Genomic DNA, 7,176 nt, shown 5'->3' on the forward strand with positions numbered 1-7,176 from the left:
TGTCTGCCTGAAACCACTGTGCAAACAAATTCACATTCCACAACGCATTACTGCTGATTTCATCACGCAACCTTTGCAGAATGAATACCTGGAAGCTCAAGTTGTCCTGATAGATACCCTGAATCAGACACTGGAGGTGATGTGCTTGGGACACTTACTGAAATTCTAAATCCTTTGGGATTTCTAATGTAAACTAACCTGTTTAATCCTGTAAATCATTTTGAAGGCTCTTATAGTGAGAAAGAGGAGAGTTTTCCGTAACATTCTACTTACATACTGTTGGTAAAGTTTAGAACAAAATCACCCACAGCAACTGTCTTTAATTTCTGTAGCCTTTCCAACTTGTCATTTAAAGATTATAAAATAAAATGTGGTTTTATTTTAAAAAATTTTTAAATTTTTAAAAAAGTTTTTAAATCCCCAGAGATTTGGGGAAGAAAATGACAATTGAAAGATAATGTTTTCTGAACTTAGTGGATGTACATTTCTGCAATGTACTTCGTCTTCTAAAATAGTCTGAAATAATTTGTAAATTCTAATTAATTCATTTCAAACTTTTTTTTTTCTGTATAAACTGTTCCTTAAATTGAGCAAACTCATAGTGGCCACATGGTGGTGCCAAGCCACTGCATTAAGAGGTGAGTGCCTTAGATAATCAACAATATACCACCCTAAGACTGAACTTCTATTCTTTTACACATTCCCTTCTCCTCAAAAACAAGATGGAATCATAGGATCACCAAGGTTGGAGAAGACCTTTGAGATCATCCAGTCCAACCGTCCACCTATCACCAATATTTCCCACTAAACTGTGCTCCTCACTACAGCATCTAAATGTTTCTGGGTCACCTCCAGGGTTGGTGACCCCACCACGTCCCTGTGCAGCCCATTCTGGTGCCTGACCACTCAGGGAAGAGCTGCAGGGCAGAGCCTGGTGAAGTACAGGTGTGACATATAATATAGTTCAGAGATCTGTGGTCAGCCATAGATTTGCTAATGGGCACGAAAAAGAGTGACTTCTCATCTTCATTGTGGGGTTTCTGCAGTAACCTATTTGTCATGCAGGAGCATCTCAGCAGTAGTTGCTTTGCTTTTCTTCCTTTCAAATGTACTTTCATGTAAGCATTTTTGACCATGAATCAGAAAAGTAACAAGTATTGGTATGCTGCAACGCAAGAAAAGCATTCTATGCATAAGGGCTTGTAAAATTGTTTTAAGCAAAACAGTACTTAATTTTCCATCCACTGCTTCTAATGATTGCGAAGTTAATATTGCTACCATAACTTATTGGATTTTTCTTAAGTCTCAGAAGCAAGCAAAATTGCAAGTAATTAGAAATGAAAAGCTTAGCTGAAAGAAGCCCGCTGTTAATTCCTAAGTGTGTTCATATCCATAGCGTTTTTCTTGGCAGTTTTGGTGTATGTACATATGCAAACACATTCTACTGAACAATCTTTATTTAGGAGGTAAATACTGCTGTTGTGAAACATTTAAAATGCTCTCAATAATAAATATGTGTGTTTCACCTTTGGGCAATTTTGGAATACGTATTTTTCACAGAATCAACTGTGGTTAAAATGCACTGGCTCATATAATAGAAACTTAATGCTCAAGTGCTATAAAAGCCAAATCACTATCCGCTCATATTAGTAACTATTACAAAGTATCACCTCTAGATCATAAGCACACAACCCTGACAGCAAAGCTGACATATTTTAAATATGCAAAATGCCAGAAAGTTTTGGACAAAGTTCTGCTTTTATTTTCCACTTTATGAACATGCTTTGAAAGCTTTTTCTATTTAGAACATAAATATTAATAGTGTTTTTATTGGATTTTGTCATCTCACAGATGGGAAAATTAAGTTTTCAGTAGCTAAATAAGTTAACAGGAACAGAATTCTTGAATCAGATGGCTCATTTCTTACAACTGTTTTAAAATGCTATTATTAATCTGTCAGCCTATATTTGCTGTCAAGATTGGGTGAACAGGAATAGCATGACTCTGCTTTTGTACCAGAATATTTATTTCTAATTGCACTGAATGTGACCATCCTACCAAATACAATTTTGCTTTAATTAATCATAGCTGTCATTTAGCTAGGATGTGAAAGGCACAGGAGCACCATAGCTTCCACAGCAAAGGGGGGATGCTGAAACAGCTAGAGTATGTATAGCAGAACATAGCTAAATCATAAAATTATTCTTATGGGCAGATGAGTTTTTGATTTTTTTTTTCCTGAAGGAGTTGGAAAGTATATCTACATTTATTCTACATGTTGAAATTTGCTGGAATAAAGCAGGCAAATATTAAGGTTTCATTGAAGTACTGTTAGAATCGGCCTATCTGTAGAATTCACGTGGTCAGGAAGTGAGCAGAACTTGGCCATCACTGGCACACAAACCAGGAAGAGTTATGAGGATGCTGGAACAGGAAGACAGCTAATAAGCTTATTTTCATTGCTGGCCCAATTTCCCATCAGGTTTATCAGGACTCTATTGATACACAAGTGCTTGTCCATGCATTTCTGAGCCTGTGAGGTCATTGTGAGGAAGAAAGTATTTCCATTTACAGCTGCCCATGAAAAGTCATGAAAATAAAAGTCAGCTAACTTCTCTTTAGCGATTCCTAAACTTTTTAGAAACCATATTGATATAAAATCTTCAATTCCTGAGGAAGGCCTCTCTGTGCCTTATTGAAACCAGTTGAGCAGGGCTTACTTCTTGATGTTACAGTGGTGGGTTTGGTTAGATGGTTTGGATTGGAAGGGGCCTTTAAGATCATCCAATTCAACCCCCTGTTATATGCAGGGACACCTCCCACTAGGTCAGCTTGCTCACAGCCCCATCCACCTTGGCACCAAGTCCCTCTGCATGACTTGATCATGTGTTGTTCTGGACACTTCCAGGAGTGGCCGAGACATCACTTCAATTAAGCGCAGTGCTTAATTGTCCCTCGGGTGTTGTCTGGGCTCACAGTCACCTGGGGGTCATCCCTTACACCCTGTGACTCAAACACTCCGAGATCTTCAGTAAGGATGATTTGCATATTGTGACTACTGGGAGAAAAGGAAGAGAGGACACAAGACATCATAAATTTAATGATTGCAAGGCTTGTCATTAGAAACAAAAATCCCAGATGTTGTTATACAACTGTAAATAACCCGGAGTCATGAGTTTTTTGCAGAACACTTAACTGATCCATCAGTGCATTCAGTGATGCTGTTAGCTTGAGGATAATGCAGTGTGTGGAATACCCACTGAATCCCTTCCTCCTTGGCTCAAGAGGAAGCCCCTTGTAGCTGTAAGCTGTCAGCCACTGACGCTTCAAATTTCTTCTCGAAGGCAAAGTGTGCTGAACCATCTTGAGACCTCTTACTGTGTTTTCCCCAGTGGCTGCTGTAAAGTCAGTGGCCACGGTGAGACCAGATACATGTTGTGGTGGGAATGAAGTTGTAATTTCCCACCCGATGGTTTAAATGGACTGATATAATTCATCTGCCAGGAGTGCCACAATATTTCTTTATCCTAAATATGCAGGAGAGGCACTTTACTTGGATGGTCTGTGCTAAGTCATAAATGACTTTGTGAACAGGCTTTTTTCCTCTGCTGGACAGACACACCTGCATTATCCATTGGTCAATTTGTCCTCCTGGAAAAGGGGAGTTTGGGAGTCTGGGCCTGAGCAAGGCTGTCCTGCAGTCAGGTCAGTTGTTTGTTAAGGTGATGGTCTTATCATGCAAGTGTTTGAGCTGATTCCAGGTATAACACAGATAGGAGCTTCTTATTGGTCAGCTATCTGGGGAAAGTCCTCTTTACAAAGGGAAATTAAATTATGTTGTCACTGTCTGAGTCTGTCACTGTCTGAGCTTCATAAATTGCAGTGTGCTTTGCAGCATTTGCTGTGCATCCAATGTTAAAACTGAAGCAAACCTCACTTAAAACAATGGTTACATCCCAGGGGATTTCACAGGTGGAAATCAGGCATCAACACGCCAAAGCATGACAAAGGCAATGATATCAAACACAGAAATCACACCCTCATTTGCAGTTTGCAAAAGCTTACCAGGAAGTGGCAAATGATTACATATATTTTTAAAAAACCCTCTTTTTTTCTTTTTTACTTCTTTAGATCAGCCAAGACAAGCAAATGCTGACTCCTTCCTTGCATGCTTTCCACAGCCTTTTCCCTACAAATGTTGTGATTTACCAAGGTTTTCCTTTTTGTGTTCTGCAGCCACTGGTAACAATCTCACTATACAGGTGATGAAATTATATTGACTAATGGGATCAGTTTGGGCTGTTTCAAATGTTTTAATCTATCAGTGGCAGTGGGAGCTAGGGGTTTTACTACAGCAGACACTGCATTGGCAGTAGTAAAGCAGTATCTGTGTCTGACTATGTCCAGTAATGAAGCAGTCCACATTGAAAAACTTTTTTATATACTCCATAGACTGAATTAAAGCCAATGGAAATGTTTCTGTGCAAAATTTGTTTTGTCCTCTAAAAACTGTGAGAAGGTTTGGAAAGTAAATTTCTCCCAGCAGGTCTTTATTTTTTCCTGTTTTCATATACTTGTGTTTATAGGCATTGATCACCCCTTGCCTCCAGACACACACTCTTCTCTCTGTTTGCTTTCAGAATCTATATTGTTTTCTCCTGTATAGTCAACATTACTATGGTTTGATATCAGCTAATGGGACACAGCTAATGGGAGAGGTCAAAGCATTCAATCTCTGTTCAGTAGTTTAAGGCAGAAAAGTTTCTCTAAACAAGTGTTGAAGAAAATAGTTTGTAAATCCAGTAAAATGCTCTGGGTGAATCGAGCTGCACAAATTGAAAATCACTGTGTGTGGTCTGTCTCTACCTGCTCACAGTGTCCAGACCTGGGCACCCTGCCTCACTCCTGAGGTGCCACTTCTGTACTCTGCAGGAATCGTGGGGTACGGTTCTTCAGCGACAGTGATGGCCTTCAATTCGAGTGCAGGGAAACTGGATTTTGTCTTCAATGGGTTATTGACAGTGCCACATACAGATCAATAAATTACTAATACGCCCCTTCTTTGCTCTGTCTGCAAGGATGGGTTATGCCAAACACTGCCAACAATCACATACCCATGTTACTGAGGAAGCACCAGGAGGCCTGCTGCTCTAAACCATCTGAATTCCCATCCTCCAAGCATTTTCCGTGTTACAAGGAGCACTGGGAGCACAGGGAGGAGGATCTTACCCACAGCTGCTCCCTCCTGGCTGCCCTTCAGCAGGACCTTGGCACGCCTGAGCACTCACAGCAAGATAAGGACAGCTTGGAGCATCCTGCTTTCCATCAGATCCACTTTGGGATGACAAGGGAACACGCAGAATGCAGATTTAATAGTGTCTTGTCCTCTGTGGTGGTGCTAATTCAGGCGCTCCAGGAGCTGTGTTGTATACACATTTTCCAGTTGTAATAGAAACATTTTCTTCTCAAAATGCAGTTTACCAATCTCAGCAGCTGAGTGTAATGTGTCCTGAGTTACACTGGCTTTAGGCAGACATGAGGGCACCAGACCAGCCGTAGAGAGGTATTCTGGGGTGATTCTTTACTGATATTGGTGGGCTTCATTCTGATTGTGAAGAAATCTGGATTTTTGTCTTCATACAGGTTACTGACAGTGTTACATACAGACCAGTAAATTACAGATACTTGTACACAGAAAAATCTGCATTTTTTGCACAGATATACTTTAAACTTTTTAACACTGTACCTTTAAACTGAATTTCAGCTCCAAATAATTTATGACCTATTATAAGCTAAAGAGGCCTAAGTGCTCTGCTTGCAATTTATGCTGGTGCAACCCAATCGAAAACGGCACTACTATCCTAGTAAAAGCAGAAATAATCTTGTAATTGCCCATAGTACCCATTGACATTTATAGCGTGATTATTTTGATTATTTTTCACCTTTAGTTGAACCCTTACTTCTATTGGATTCATTACATTTTGTAATATATTTGTTGCCTTTTCCCCTAGATGTCAAATAGTTTTTACTCTTGGATTTTGAAATATAACAGCCTGGTTGGAAATTAATCCCTTACACTGGTCAGAAAACCTGTTGCTGCTGAATAGGTTTAATACAACAAATGAAGAACAGTTTGGATACATTATTGGCTTTCTAACAGAAGGTAACCACAGGGCTTTTTTCAAGAGGCCTTTTCTCCTAGCCAGCAGTTCTGCTCCACCAGCTGATAGTTTCACTGCTATTTCTTTTTTATGGTGCCCGTCGTGTGACCAGGCAAAAGCATTCAACTACCCTAAGCCACAGCTGCTGTTGCACACTGGGGGTTTCATAACCTGCCTCCAACTCAAAACTGCAGTGTTTTTTCTCTCTGTTAGAGAAAACAAGAAATAAGACAGCAGCTGGTTTGACTTCACAGGACACGTTTTAATCCATGTGGGTCTTCTTGGAGACAGAAGAATGTGTGCTGTCTACAGACACAGGGATGTTCTTCAAGAATCATGCAGAAAGCACAGTCCATAATCAGGTATTTGTATCATCTTTCAAGAGCAGACTCAAATAATGAACCCTTGCACTGAGCTACATATAGACTGAAATTATAATGATTACACTCAGTAGAGCAAAATTTTTATGCTGTTCCTTAAGACTTAAGAGAAAAAATTAATGAACTTTCCTCAATTAAAATCATATTCGACAAGGAGTCAGGAGTCAATTTCTGTTGTACTGACAAAAGAAGTGGCCAAGAAAACACTCTTTGTCCCACAGAGCTTACATGATTTGGGTGGAAAAGATTTTTGTTGATTGCTGCATTTATTTGTAATGGTAACATGATACTCACGCAGTTGACCAAAAGGGCAGCCTGATTAATTCCAGAGAAGCAGAATACAGGCAAAAAAATGACTGTGAAACCACCATTGTAACTTCAGTTAGAAAATTAAAGATTACTAAAGTTGCCTTAGACATCCAACTATTTTTCACATTAGAGGGCAGTGTTAAAGGGCTTCATTTAAAGATAAATTCATCCTATGTAATAACATTTGCACCAAGTTTAATGAAATTCTCTCACTAAAGTTGCTGGGGTTTGAGTTTGGAATCTGCTTTACAGAAATACTCCACATTGATGTGTATTTTGAGTTTCCTTAGGCATTCAGTTTACTGGCTCAATATTTCCAGCTGTTC

The sequence above is a fragment of the Tympanuchus pallidicinctus genome, unplaced genomic scaffold, assembly GCF_026119805.1.
Source record: "Tympanuchus pallidicinctus isolate F22 unplaced genomic scaffold, pur_lepc_1.0 scaffold3, whole genome shotgun sequence".
NCBI classification, from domain to species: Eukaryota; Metazoa; Chordata; class Aves; order Galliformes; family Phasianidae; genus Tympanuchus; species Tympanuchus pallidicinctus.